Genomic DNA, 16,084 nt, shown 5'->3' on the forward strand with positions numbered 1-16,084 from the left:
TGTTAATCACATTTCATGCCCAAGTAAATTGTCATATCTGAAGAATGGAGTTTTCAAAAGATACACAGCATGAGTAATGCTTATAATGTCTCCCTTTCTTTATTCCTTCCATGTGTTACTGTTTTAGAACATAAACCATGCAGTTGTTTACTCATTTAGATATCTCACAAAATCATAGATTAAGAAAATTTGTAACCCTGTCTTAGGCAATAATAAACCATTAACAAATTATTACTAAATACCTGCCATATACATTTGTGATATTATTTTAAAAAATCAAAGAAATGGTTGTATCCCATAATCTTACAATGTTTCTCTCAGGTATATTACCCTAAGGAACATTATATTCTCTTCTTTCATGCCCTTGCCTTCTGCCCAGATTCATCCCCTATACTTTTTGACATAAAAACTTCCATCAGGGCTTCCCTGGTGGCGAAGTGGTTGAGAGTCCGCCTGCCGATGCAGGGGACACGGGTTCGTGCCCCGGTCTGGGAAGATCCCACGTGCCATGGAGCGGCTGGGCCCGTGAGCCATGGCTGCTGAGCCTGTGCTTCCGGAGCCTATGCTTCTCAACGGGAGAGGCCACAACAGTAAGAGGCCCGTGTACCGCAAAAAAAAAAAAACAAAAAAACAAAAAAACAAAAAACTTCCATCAGAGTGGCCTTCCTGCCCTGTTCTTCTTCCCTGTTGATCAAATACCCTCCGTGATGCTGGCCTTTTGTCAGACAGTTCTGTACTGGATCCATCACCAGAATGCTGACAGCAATCCACTCCCTAATAGGACTCTTGGTTGATCTGGACATTTGAGGTATATACTACAAAACAAAACAAAACAAAACTTGTCAATAAGTCATGGTCATTCACTGTTGAAATAGTACTATTTGTCCTGTAATTGAATCACATGATGGGGGCTGAGGAGGTGGCTTTCACACTGGGTCTGATACCCTATTGACAACAAACTTTTCCTCAGATTAAATGCATTCAGGGATCCAAAAGAACTGTGAAAACACAAATCATGTGTACTGCAGCACATAGAAAACACATCTTAAAATTGTGGTCGAGATATTCATTGGATTTACTTAGAAAACACACAGTCTCTTACTCTCAATAGTAGTTGGAGGAGGAGGAGAAGAAGGAAGAATAAAGATAACAGTGATAATAATTTTTAAAAACTACTTCCCTTCAGTGAGGGCCTGCGTTCTGTGAGGCGTTGTGCTAGGTAATTAACATATAATATTTCATTTACTTGTCAGAAGAATAAGAATCTAGGACACTAAAGCCTCATTTTATTTCAATATAATTATATTTAAAACCTCAATAAGCCTCTAATATATTTGTTTCTGGTTTATCGACTTGACTAGAAACCACACCCAAAGAGGATATTTATGCACAGTTTTTGAATGTTTCCTCACAGCAAGCCTTTCTGCACTAAGCACACTCTAGTTCACAAATTAATAGCTTCAGACCAAGATAAATCAAAACCTGGAATATGATTCTGTTCTCCAGGCTACATTCCAGAGACTTCTTCAATGAGACAGAATTATTCTTCAAAATTACGTAGGGAACATTTTTAAAAAAATGCTCAAACTACTTTCTAAGAAAAATTAATTAAATAAGAATTTCAGGGGCTGGAAGCAAAGCATTATTATTTTTTAAAAAGCAATGTGCAGCCAAAGTTGAAACCACTGGGTTAACCAGAGGTATTTGAAAGAGGCTTAAGTGTTCAGACTTATATTTTAAGTAATCTAATCTTCTGAGAATTCTTTCTGTCTCAGTTATCATACATTAAATTTAGATTACAATGTATTTTCCAGCAATTCAAAGAATCAAATTATCAACGGTGAAAATGTTTATTATAAAAACTGTCTTTTCTTTATTTTTTGTGTCCAGAGAGGCCAAAGCTTGTCTCTTTCTTGGAAAATATGTATGATGGCCATAATAATTAATCAGCATATTGCAACATCGTGATATTTTCCTAAAAAGTCCTTAAAGACATTGCTCTTATTCCAAATGTACAACAAACCATAATTTAACCAAATATGGCAAAAAATTTCAATTTTCTACCAGGAATAATAGAGTCCTTCAGCAAATCAATTCTTCATGGAAGGATGTATCACTGCCAACCATGGTATTAGATTCTTTAACAGCCTTCTCAGTTGTAAACGAGAGAAATTAAATCTGGTTAGCTTAAACAGAAAAGGCTTGTAGTGGAAAGGTAATTGGTAGCTCATAAAACCTCTGGGAGTCCTGGAGAATCACTCCAGGTAGGGACAAAGGAAGGTAAGGTGTAACTGGAATGTTACAACAGGAACAACCTACATAAGGTGACATTGCCAGGGCCATGATCACCAATTATTTTTTTTCTTTTTTTAAGGTTTATGTGCATTTCAAATTTTATTAGAAGTAGATGCTTCACAAAAGTGGATATTCAAATGACCAGTATGCATATGAAAAGGTGCTTAATATTATTATTCATCTGGGAAATGCAAATTAAAGCCACAAGGAGATATAATCAACCCCCCCCAAAGAGAATGCCTAAAATTAAAAAGACTGACAACAACCACTGTTAGGAAAGATATTGTGCAACTGGAACTCTCATACATTGCTCATGGGAGTGTAGATTAATATAGCACTTTGGAAGACTGCTTGGAAATATCTATTAAAGCTAGACATTTTATTGCTCAGTAATCCCAAGATGAGTATATATGCCCACCAAAAGACACGTGCAAGAATGTTCACAATAGCTTTATTCCTAACAGGTTCAAACTGGAGCTCACCAATTATTAATCTGTGAAGTAGAATATTTTCTTTTATTCTTTTCTGACATCATTACTCTTCTCCCTAGAAAAATGTATCTGGAAAAGTTCTGATGTAAATAATTTAATATCAGTGACAATTAGTTATGGGTTACTCCAGTTCAGCTGAACCAATTATAACATTGAAATATTTCCTCACCAACTGAGTTAAATAACCATTGTAAAAGCACCCTAAGTATCCTACAAGCACCTCAGCTGCTCTAGACCTCAGATCTCCCACTACTAAATACATGATGATTGGCATGTCAGGGATCCTTCAAGATCCTGCTCTGAGCACTTTCTTCTGAACCGATCAGGGTTGGGCTCTTCCAAGTGTTAAATATTTGAATAACACTCCTTCTCTTCCCATGTGACTGAATCTTTGGCACTGGGAGCTGAAGAGTGATTCAAGACAACACAGAATGTAAGTGTGAGTCCAGGGTTTGGAACCTAGCAGGCTCATTCTAGACTCAAAGCTTTAAAACACAAAATCCATATTATTTACTTTCTTCTAGATAAATTTATATCACATTAAGTGAATTTCCCTCACAAAAATTACAGATTGAAGAGGGGGGAGGCACTGGGGACAACTGGAAAGGGTATTAGGAAGAGTGCTTAAGTGACCTTAAAATCATATCCTATATCAACATATACATACTGCCGAAGTCTAACAATGCCTTAGGACACAGGCATCCTTTGTCTTAGCATCCTTAAGACTAGTGCATATTTGGCAGCTGCTTTAAAATTCTGACTTAATTTTCATTATTTATATTTATACATAAAAGGAACACCAATAACAAAAATAACTGTTGTCTATTGAATTATCACAGGTTAAACTAGTGAAGTAATTAAAATGAGGCATGAAAAGAAAACAGAAATATATTTGTTCCATTATAATAAACAAATAAATGGAAATAAATAATTTTATTTTAGTATCTTTAACATCTAGGGGGGAAAATATCCTCAATTTAATTAAAAAATTAATGATTGAAGAATAACAATCTGACAAGTAGAAAAAGTACCCCACTAAGGGAACAATTTTCTCCTCATAGGCGAATAGGTGGGTTTGAAAGTACAGCTGTAAAATCTGTAAGTCTATTTTAGATTTCCTGTCATTCTTGGTCTAAAAGAATATTAATAATAGAATTAAAGCCCAATAAGTCATAGGAAAAACTTTGAGAAAGGCAGGTAGAAGCCTTCGGGCAAAATATGTTTACAGCTTAATGTACTGAACATGGTTGACATGGTGAATTTAAACTTCTAAGACGGGGAATTATATACAACCCTATAGCCCTCCCTGAGACTTAGAGTGATGAAAGGCATGCTTGAAATACAATAAAAGGAGGATGAATCAGGTTTAAAGAAAGACGGATTATGTCAAGAAATCTATAGTTTTATGGAAATGTTTGCAACTGAGAGTAAAATTATGTTGAACAGCATTTTAAAAAATTGAGAAGGATCATAAAAATATATATTTAATGCATTTTAACTTAACTCAAACAGGTAGAGAAAGTGTTTATTACATTTTTGATACAGATAAACAAGCCTGACTTACCAACAGGCTCACATAGAACTAGGGAATTTCTATTTTCTCTGGCGATCTATTTTCTCTAAAAAAAGTGCCCAAGATATGTCAACACATAGGGATAAAATGAGGTAATTCCAGAAATGGAAAAACAGTTTAATTCTTAAAAAGTTTAACTAACAAAATCCAAACATAAATATTTAGACGTCTCCAGGAAATATTTAAGAAGATACAATAATATTTCAAATTTATTACTATAACAAGGGAATATTTGCAGAAATGTGTTTGCCTATAACACAGGTATAATCCAGACCATAAAATAAAGACACTGGCTCTATGAGGTTATTCTATGTTTCAATAAAAGGAAGGAAATCTACATGGAATTCTGAGGACTATGAACGCAAAATGTAATTTTGCTATATTGTAATTTTACTATATCTTCAACACTAACCAAGAAAGAGATAAGGTCTGTTTGTTGCCATGGACTATCTGGTAAACTACATAAACTGTAGAGGTAAACTCTCTTTTGTGGCAGAGTTATGTTTCATTTATATTTCCCAGCATTGAGGCATAATAGTGCTTGAATATCATTTCTTTTGCTCTGATTTCACTCTTACAAAACAAATAATAGTTTGGCTTTATAATAGCACAGTGGCAAGAGCATTGGATCAAGGTGACAGATGAAATAACACATACAACTAGGAAAGTGGGTACAATAAAGGAGTTATGCCAACATTTCTAGTCATGGGATGCAGTTTACTACTCTGACTTATACAAATATTATTAACATTACCTGCTCAATTTATGGGTAAGTAAAATTTACAGCTCTGGAAGAAATAATGCACAAGAATAAATAAAATATGTAGAAAATGAAAAAAAAGAGGAAGAAGTACCCCTGACAAATATAAAGTTGCACTATAAAATAAGAGTAATTAAAACAGAGAGATAACTTTTCAAATAATAAAGCAACAAATCAAATAATCAAGAGTCCAGAAACAGATAAAAAATATATATATATATATATATATATATATATATATATATATATATTTTAAAATATTTTCACCTAAAACTGTGATAAAATAATGGGCTATTAAAATACACAATACTAGGGCAATTAGCTGTACATGATTGTTGGGGGTAGAAATGATCCCTGCATTACATGAAAATAAATTCTAGATGATTCAAAGAACTAGGTAAACAAATAAAAACTATAGCACATTCATTATATTAATAAAAGGGAGTGGTTGAAATATCAGAAAAACAACAATGGATGGGCTGGAGAAAATATTTTCAGTATATAAAACAGGAAAACTTTCAGTACTACTAATATAAGAAAAATTCAGATGAATATGAAAAAGAGACAATCTAATGAAAATAGACAAATGCTATAAATAGGTAAGAGCAGAAAAAGAACTGTAAATATCAAATACATGTATAAAAGGTGTTTCACAGCATTAATAATTAAGGGAATGCAAATCAAACTGGTAGACATTTGATTCTTATTATTCACAGTATTTATGTTCTATAAAGTTGCCACACAAACTGAACAATTATTGTGTCAACTTTATAGGGAAATACAAGTTTAGGTTTCTGTGAACCTCTAGTCACAACATTTTCAACAACTTATCAATATATAACATTGTTTTATGGATATTTCTGTTTAAAGACATATTATTTAATAAATATTGTTAATTGATTCATTAACATTGAACTCACAGCCAACAGCACTATAACTCTTGTATTACTGAAGCTTATCTAACACACATATTGTCTCCCTAAGGCACATCACAGCCTTCTTGCACTTAGAAATACCAAATAGCACAACAACCCTACACTTAGGGGCCATTTTAAACAGCAAAATCACCAAGAAGCACAAAATATGGAAAATGTGGCACTAAATAGACTGCAAAAATTACACTTATTTGCAGTATGAGAACTGAGCATCATCTTGTTCCTCCTCAGCTGGGAAAGTGTGTGTTGAGTGATTCAAAATTTTCATTACCCTGAGTATGTCTATGAATAATCCAAAAAGCACCATGAATATTGATTTAGGGGTTAAAAATTAATTTTAGTGACCAGGCAAGTTCACAAATAGAGAATATAGGGATAGTGAGAATCATTTAAAATCATCTGATGAGCAATGCCTGAAATAATTATATACTCAATATTGCATGGGGAAACAAGGATTTGAATACTGTGCTGGTAGAATTACAAATTTTATAATGTGCATGCAGTATGACTAAGTAACACCACTTCTAGATCTTGTCTATGGAAATATCAATGTATAAAAAACATAAATATGAGTGCTAATATCAGGAAATTTCTAAAAGCAAAATTTCATAAACAAAATAAATGTTTATACAAAAGAGAATATTAAAATGAATTATAGTGCATCCATCCATACTATGGTATATACTGTAATCATTTCTAAAGAATATCTTCGATCTATATATACTCAAAAAGTAAGACATCTTACATACATCACTAAGAAAGGAAAATTGAAGAGCAATATGTATAATTTATGTTAATGAACCTAACTAATGCTAATATTTAAAATTTTGAATATACAGTTGACCTTTGAACAATGCAAGGGTTAGGGGTATCACCCCTCATGCAGTTGAAAATCTGTATGTAACTTTTGACTCCCCCCAAACTTAACTGCTAATAGTGTACTAATGATGGGATGCCTTACTGATAACATAAAGAGGTAACACATATTATGTATGTTATATGTATTATATAATGTATTCTTACAATAAGATAAGGTAGAGAAAAGAAAATATTATCAAAAAGTCATAAACAATGGACTTACCTGATGGTGCAGTGCTTAAGAATCCATCTGCCAATGAAGGGGACATGGTTTGAGTCTTGGTCTGGGAAGATCCCACATGTTGTGGAGCAACTAAGCCCGCAAGCCACAACTACTGAGCCCACGAGCCACAGCTACTGATTCCACGTGCCACAACTACTGAAGTCTGCATGACTAGAACCCATGCTCCACAACAAGAGAAGCCATCACAATGGGAAGCCCACAAACCACAACGAAGAGTAACTCCAGCTCGCTGTAACTAGAGAAAATACATGTGCAACAATGAAGACCCAACACAGCCATAAATAAATAACTAAATAAAAAGAACATCATAAGCAAGAGAAAATACTTCACAGTACTGGATTGTATATATTGATACTGTAAATTTACAGTGTCTGTTTACAGGATGAATTGTGTCAGGACTTGCTTTAATGTTGTCTTATGTGATACAAAATATTATAGATTTTATGCATATTACTAACACTATACATCAAAAATGAAAAGATAATGTGAAAAACTTCATATTTATTTACAGGTATAATGATTCATGCATTGATAATAAAGAAGCTGCAATATGATTGCTTTATGGTAGCCTAGTGTGATCTATATGATTGATTCACAGTAGCCTTGCCTAACACTAATGAATGAATCGTTGTAAACTTTTATGGCATACAGTATATTACATTCATATTCATAATACAGTATTGGAAGCTTTGTTACATTAAAAAAAACAAAAACTCCTGTGATGATAAGCTGATACACAGTTTCTCCAGTTATGAGAGAGAAAGGCATCGTGTAGACATAGTATAATTATTTGAAAGCCAAGTTATAAAACATTAAGAAAACTAACACATTATTAATGTTACATTAAATATCACTCACCTTATGCCTATGTAAGTGTAGGCTCTCCACTTCAATACAAATGTTGCACATGGTGTTCTACACTATTAATACTTAGGTGATGATGATGAAACAAGTCTTATACAGTTCTTGCCACACAGTTATTATATTTCCACATGAAGACACTCACACATATACACAACAGATAAGTGTATTAACTGTATGGCATGATAATTATTTACTATTCATTAAGTGGAAATGGATTATCACAAAAGTCTTCAGCCTCATGGTCTTCACACTGAGTAGGCTGAGGAGGAAGAGAAAGAAGGGTTGATCTTGCTGTCTCAGGGGTGTCAGAGGCAGAAGAGGTGGAAGAGATGGAAGGGGAGGCATGAGATGCAGGCACATTTGGTGTAATTTTACAGAAATACATCATAGTTTATGTCTGACTTTTTTGATTTTTCATTTCTCTAAAAATGCTTCTATATGGTACCAATCCCTCTTCCACTGTCTCTTTTAGTTTCAGTGCTCATATCATAAAAGGATCTATGTTTAAAACGTCAAAAGCAGTCTTGGATAATCAGAACTCTTCTATCAGACTATCCAATGTCAATTTTTTGTTTATGGCATGGCTTCTTCTACTTTTCTTCAGCACTGGTTCAGAAGCACTTATCTCCATCAGGTTGTCTTCTGTTTATTCCTTTAATGTGTTGTCTATTAGCTCTTGAATTTCTCCAAGATCCATATCTTGAAAGGCTTCACCCCCCACATATTTTTGCAAACCACATGATTTCCTTGATTGGCTCTATTGTAAATCCTATGAAGTCATGGACAACATCTGGACACAGTTTTCCCCAGCAGGAATTTATTGTTTCGGGTTTGATGGATTTTACAGCTTTTTCTATAACAGTGATGGCATCTCCAATCGTGTAATCGTTCCAGACTTTTATGATGTTTCATCAGGGTTCTCTTCCATAGATTGGCAGTCCTTTGTAACGGGCCTTAAAGGTGCTTATGACCCCCTGGTCTAAAGGCTGAATTAGAGACGTTGTATTTGGGGGCAAGTAGACCACTTTGATGACTTCAGTGTTGAACTCATGGGGTTCTGGGTGACTAGGGACATTGTGCAATATCAAAAGAACTTTAAAAGTCAATCCCTTACTGGCAAGGTATTTCCTGACTTCAGGGAAAAAACATCAGTGGAACCAGTCCAGAAAAAGTGTTCTCATTGTCCAGGCCTTCTTGCTGTACAGTCAAAAACCTGGCAGCTGGTGTTTATCTTTTCAAGGCTCAGGAGTTAGCAGCTTTTTAGAAAAGGGTAGTCCTGAACATAATCCTGACTGCATCTGGACAAAACAGTAGAGTTGGCCTATCCTTTCCTTTCTTAAATTCTGGTGCTCAGTTCTCTTCCTTACTAATAAATGTCCTTTGTGGCATTTTTTTTTCCAGAATAGGGCACTTTTGTCTGCATTAAAAACCTGTCAGGCAGATATTCTTTCTCCTCAAAGATTTTCTTAATGGCACCTGGGAACTCATCTGCTGCCTCTTGGTCAGCAGAAGCTTCTTCTCCTCTTATCTTGATATTTTTAAGCCAAACCTCTTTCTAAAATTATCAAACCATCCTTTGTTGGCATTATATTATCCAGCTTTAGATCCTTCACCTTCCTTTTGCTTTAAGTTGTTCATATAATGATTTCACTTTTCTCAGATCACATTAGAGTCCACAGGTATGCCTTCCTTAGAGCAATCCTGCACCCACATCAAAACTACATTTTTAATATGAGATTTTGAAAAGTAGTTTGCAAAAGTACAAGATTTTCAAGCCTGCTGGCAAGGCATCAGCAATGGCTTCACTTATTTCCTTTTCGTTTTTATACAATGGTCCTTATGCTGGATTCATTTATCTTGAAGTGGCAGGCAACTTCAACTGCAGACCTCAATCTATGGTACATATCAAGCAATTCAACTTTTTCTTATAATTTCACATCTTTTCTGCACTTCTTGGGAGCACTTCCAGCATCACTAGAGGCACTTCATATGGGTCTCTTGGTGTTATTCAAAGTTTACAGTGTTGTGCTAAAAATGATTAAAAATACACAAGAACCACTAGAGATCACTTTCTACTGGGATACCAATTTACTGGTGAGACCAACTGCTCATGTGGAGATGATTAGTATCACACAGTGTTTTAAGCAGATACCTGCAACAGTTGAGCTCATCGTAATAGCAACAGGAGGTGCCTATGAAATTATGACAGCAGTACAATAGGTCCTGCAGTTAATTTAATGCAATTTTGATTTGACATTGCATCTGCACATTTGTTTGCATTTCTCTTAACTGTGAATGGCATCATATATGATTTGTGTTTGTGTGTGTAAGTTTTGATAAATTTTAATTTTTATAAGAGATTTATGAATATTTTATGGTATAAATGATAAAATAGACTAGTATCAACATATATTTTGTGCACTCAATGCATACCTAACTTTTTCTTAATTTTTTTCAGTATTTCCAAGCTATGAAATTCATCTGCAAGATTTTTCAACTTGTTGCAAATCTAAAAAGAATTTTCCAATATATTTATTGAAAAAAACTCCACATATAATTAAACCCACACAGTTCAAACCCATGTTGTTCAAGGGTCAACTCTCTATATAGAAGCATATAAATATGTGTTTAAAGTCTTGAAGAAAATAAAGAAAAAGAATTGCTTATCTCAAAGGTGGAAACTGGGGAGATTTAAAGAGAAATTTTACTACTTTTAGGTATGTTATTTATTTTTACTATTTAGGTAGTACATTGTTCATTTTTTTTCCACAATAACAATTTTATAAGTAATTTTTGTTATTTAAAAAATATATTACAGAAAGGAGGACTTACAAGGAATAAAAAATTATTTTTGCCCTTGAAGACTTTTGCTATAAAATTTAAAATTGCAAAGTATTATAAAAGACAAATATATAAGATGCCATGAGAAAGAGCAGCTGATTCTAAGTTGATCATGGACATTTCAATGAAAGGAGGCAACATCCCAGATCTAATAGAGGTTTGCTAAATGAGTTAAAGGAAATTTCTATAGTTCTATAAAACTTATAATGTGGTGTTTGGAGAAAGTTAATTTATATGACTGCATAGATTATCATGTCACATTATAGACTAACACTCACAAAAGATTGAAGAAGGTTGTTGTATAACATAACTTCAGAGCCCTAAGGAAGGAATGAGCTGGGGGAAAATATCAGTACACTTAGGCACCTCAATATGTCTTCTTCCATAAGCCTCCCTTTATTAGACTATGAGGTTTTTATCTGCTTTCCATTAACCTCTATGAACTCCTAAAATGTATGGAAAATGCTCTGTGGGCAAGCCTATGTAACATTCCTGCCTTGCCTCTGGAGAGAATGATCACTAGCTGTCATGAGATTCTGAAAAGGTTAAAATGACACATGCACACACCAAGGATTTACACCACTACTTTACACAAAACAATTCTTTCCTTTTGCTATGTTCATAACTACTTTGTAAATCTTGATTACAGCATTTTAAAAATTGTTTGGCACTATTAGGACATCAATAAATATTTCTTAAAAGAGTGAACAATTCAGTATGTTTTATTACGTATAACATAGTTTTAAAAAATTGTTTCTCTCCCTTTTCTCTAGAACTATTCCAAAAGCCATAGAATTGCAGAAAAAAAAATTATTGACAAAAAAATCCTTGCCAATATCACAAGCATGCAAACAACTATGTACTGTATCTGCAGAATCTTTAAATTCACTTATAACTATTTTCATGCTCAATCTTTATCTAGAAGGAGTCTATACTCATATATGTCAACTTTAAAGAATATATTTAATTTTATGTTGTCATAGTCTCAAGTGAGAAATCATTAAGCAAAGTACTCTGAGGTGTTGATCTAAGTTTAGCAAACAAAGTGGTAACAAGGTATTAAAACAGTATCATTTTACTGTAATTCAATTAATTGATTTGGTGGTTTAGTGTGTTTACTGGAAAGGAAATAAATAATACCTCACCTTGATTTGCTTCATCATGGCAGTAATGAAAACAATAGAGGTATTTCTTTATCCCTATAAAAAAATTTTCTTTTTTACTGAGTTAGCAGAGAAAGAGCCATAAAAAATTTAAAATCAAGATGGCTTAATCAAATGAATAATGAGTTTAATTATCTGAAACCCAAGCTAAATATTTTCATTAAAAAATAACTAAAAAATAAGAATTTATGTCCCCTTTTGATATATGGATATCACAAACTGGAAAAGTAAAACACAGAGGTTCTTACATCTTATAATATACCATCTAGGTAGGTTTTTAATCGTCAGAGCCTTGGTATACAGATAAGAGCAGATAAAAGAATATAAATTATTATTCTAGGCTTTCCTATTAGCCACAGAGAGGAAGAGGGAATAAAACGGAGAATGTAAATTGTAACTGCAAACAAGATTTTTAAAAAATAGGTCTGAATACACATATACAAAGTTAAACCATCCTACCACTTTTTACACCCCAGCTCATAGATGATCTCTTCATTTAAATAGGTATTAGGTTTAGAGTTGTGAACAATTACTTGACATTTATCAGTGCTTTGTATTGTTAAGAATCTTTTTATTTTATAGCACTAAGCTAGAATGTAATTATTCAAAGCAGTTCTGATTTTAAATAATCCCCAGTATAGTAGCATATTCATAGTATACTCAGTATGGATGATTATTATGTCCAATCAACAGATGAAAAAATATACACTTTGACCATGCCCACAAAAATAAACATGTATTTTATAATTAGATATCATTATTATTATTGTTGTTATTTTATTTTTATTATACCTTTAACCTAAGAGTGGTTGTTTAGATCTTCTTCTCCATTCAGCTGGTCATTTATTCAAGGAACTTGATTACATATTGGGCTATAAGAAATCTAGAAGACAATATATTTTACTCACTATTCCCTCAATAGTCAATGTATAATCCAGCCTTCTCACTTGTACTTAAAATTGCTTCACTGAATTTTTGTTATCTTTCTCTCTCCCATCAGTGTATTCACATCTGCTGTCTTTGGGGTCTTGAAAAAGTCATACTTATTTTATAGCAATTCTATGATCATGCCAGTCCACAGGTAGTTTTCCTTCCCTCTTCCAAGGTATAGTACTTATGATTTCCACACTCATCTTGGCACTTACCATTTAGTCTATTACATCTCATATATTGATCCCTTATTACTTTTAAACTTCCTGTTATTTAGGTGTAACTGGCATTTTCTTCCGAATCATACTTACTTTTTATGAACCTCACAATCTCTTTGGGGAAAGAAAGGATAGTTTATATTTCTTTGATATTCTCAAAGCCTAGTTCTGATTATATACTAGATGCTGTCTAAAAATGTGAATTCATATTAGATAACACACATTAATAAATAATAATTTAGTGTGTATGTCTACTTGCAAACCCTCATTTTTGTTATTTTAGGAAAGAATTAAGACTACTTGATCATATTGTATCTAATTAACAGCCCAGATGAAATGTTTCTGGAGGTAGAATATTACCGGAAGAGCAAGAAAAGTTGTCTAAGTCACAGTGTGAACTATGCATGAGTCTTGTCTTGTCTTGCCACTTTTTCCTAAACAATGAACTGCTGCCAATCTGCCTACTGGAATCTCCTCTTGATAATGTCTAGTGTCTGTAGAATTAACCTGCTTAGAAATGAATTCTTGATTCCATCCCCAATCTTACTCTACTCCCAATCTTCTAGATTCCAGTTAATGTCATCCTTATCTTTTCAATTCCTCTGCCCAAGAACTTGTAGTCATTTCATAGTGATGGCATCAAAAAAATCTGTAGGAAGATCTTCAAAACATGATGTTGAACATTTTTAAATGGTCAGTTTTAGATTAAAAAAAGTTAAAAGCCAGCAATATATGATGTCTACCCATAATGTGTCCTGAATCAGACCATTTCTCATCACATTCAATGTTACCATTCTAGGCCAGGCCATCATCATCTCTTTAAAAACAAAATAAAATAAACAACAAATACCTAAGAGCTTTATTAAGATATAATTCATATACCACACAACTAACGCATTTGAAAGAGAAAAATTCAATGACTTTTACTATATTTACAGAGTTGTGCAACCATACCACAATTTAATTTAGAATATTTTTTATCACTACAAAAATAATTTGTATCTTTTAGCAGTTACTCTTCATCCCTCCCCATTTTCTCTCCCAGCCCTAACAACCACTGATCTACTTTCTATTTCTATAGATTTGTCTATTCTGGACATCTCATATAAACAGGATTGTATAATATGTGGTCTTTTGTGACTAGCTTCTTTCACTTAGCACAATGTTTCCAAGTTTCATCCATGTTGTAGCATGTATCAGCACTTCACTCCTTTTTATTGCTGAGTATTCCATTGGAAGGTTATACCACATTTTGCTCATCAGTTGATGAAAATATGAGTTGTTTCCATGTTTTGGCTATTATGAATAATACTGCTACAAACACCTAAGAATGAAATTGCTTAGTCATGTAGTAAATATATGTTTAGCTTTGTGAAGAATTGTCAAGCTGTTTTCCAGAGTGGTTGTACCATTTTATATTCCCATCAGTTGTATATGAGAGTTCCCATTTCTTCATATCCTTGACAACATTTATTGTCTGTCTTTTAAAATTCTTGCTACTCCAGCAGGAAAGAATTGTTATCTCATTGCAGTTTTGATTTGCATTTTCTTAATCATTAATTATGTTGAGCATCTTTTTATGGGCTTATTGCCCTTTTGTATCACTTTGGAGAAATATTTGTTCAGACTATTCACTGTATTCTGGTTACAAACACCTTATCATAAAAATTATTTCCAATATTTTATTGCATTCTGTGGATTGGCTTATCACTTTCTGGATAGTATAATTTGCAACACATAAGTTTTTAATTTTAATGAAGTCCAATATATCTTTTTTTTTTCTTTCTTTGCTTGTGCTTTTGGTATCATAACTAAGAAGTGCTTGCCTAACCCAAGATCACAAAGACTTACTCCCAAATTTTATTCTAAGAGTTTTATTAGTTTAGTTATTACATTCAATTCTATGGTTCTCCATGACCCATTTTAAGTTAAATTTTGCCTATAGTGTGAAGAGGGGTCCAACTTCATTTTTTGTGTGTGTGGATATCCAATTATCCCAGGATCACTTATGAAAATACTATTCTTTCCCTTTGAATTATTTTGGCATCCTGTCAAAAATTGACCATAACTATAAAAGTTTATGTCTAGACTCTCAATCTTATTCCACTGGTACATATGTCTTTCCTTATGGCACTACTACACAGTTTTATAGTAAGTTTTAAAACTTGGAAATCCTCCATATTTTTTCTTATTAAGATTATTTTGGCTATTCTGCCTCTCTTGTGTTTCCACATGAATTTTAGTAACAGTATATCATTTTCTGCAGAAAATCAGGCTGCAATTTTGATAGGGATTTTGCTGAATTTGTAGGTTAATTTAGAGAGTATGCCTTCATTGTTTTCTACATGAACTTTCTAATGCCTTCACAACTGATCTTTTTGCTTCAATCCTTGCCCTTCAAATCTGTTCTGCATATGGTACTAAAGTGATTTTTTTAAAACTTCTCAGGTTATATTCCTCCTCTTTTTATAAACCCTCAAAGCCTCATCCAGAATAAAATCTAAGGTCTTTACCATAGTTTAATGGCCCCACATCAACTTTTCTCCTGCTACTACTTTGATTTCATTTCTTACAATTTTCCCACTTAGTCACTCATTTGAACTACACTGAACTTATCAGTAATCATTCTATGCAGGCTCTACTTTAGATCTTTTATACTTCCCATTAACTCTGCACATATCCTTCCTCCTCCAGACATCCTGCACTTTCGTAAGGTCTCAGGTATATTATCATATTATTAAGGGGTCCTTCTTGATCTTTTTGTATAACATAGCATCTCTCCATCCATCTCTATCTTCTGATCTGCTTTATTTTTCTTCAGAGCCCTTACTACTGCCTGACATTTAATATATACATACAATTTTTTTAGTATTTATCTCCCCCAGTAAGTTTCATGTAAACAAGATTTTTGT

The sequence above is a fragment of the Aethalodelphis obliquidens genome, unplaced genomic scaffold (genome assembly GCF_003676395.1).
Source record: "Aethalodelphis obliquidens isolate GAN/ISIS:26980383/991018 unplaced genomic scaffold, ASM367639v1 scaffold68, whole genome shotgun sequence".
NCBI classification, from domain to species: Eukaryota; Metazoa; Chordata; class Mammalia; order Artiodactyla; family Delphinidae; genus Aethalodelphis; species Aethalodelphis obliquidens.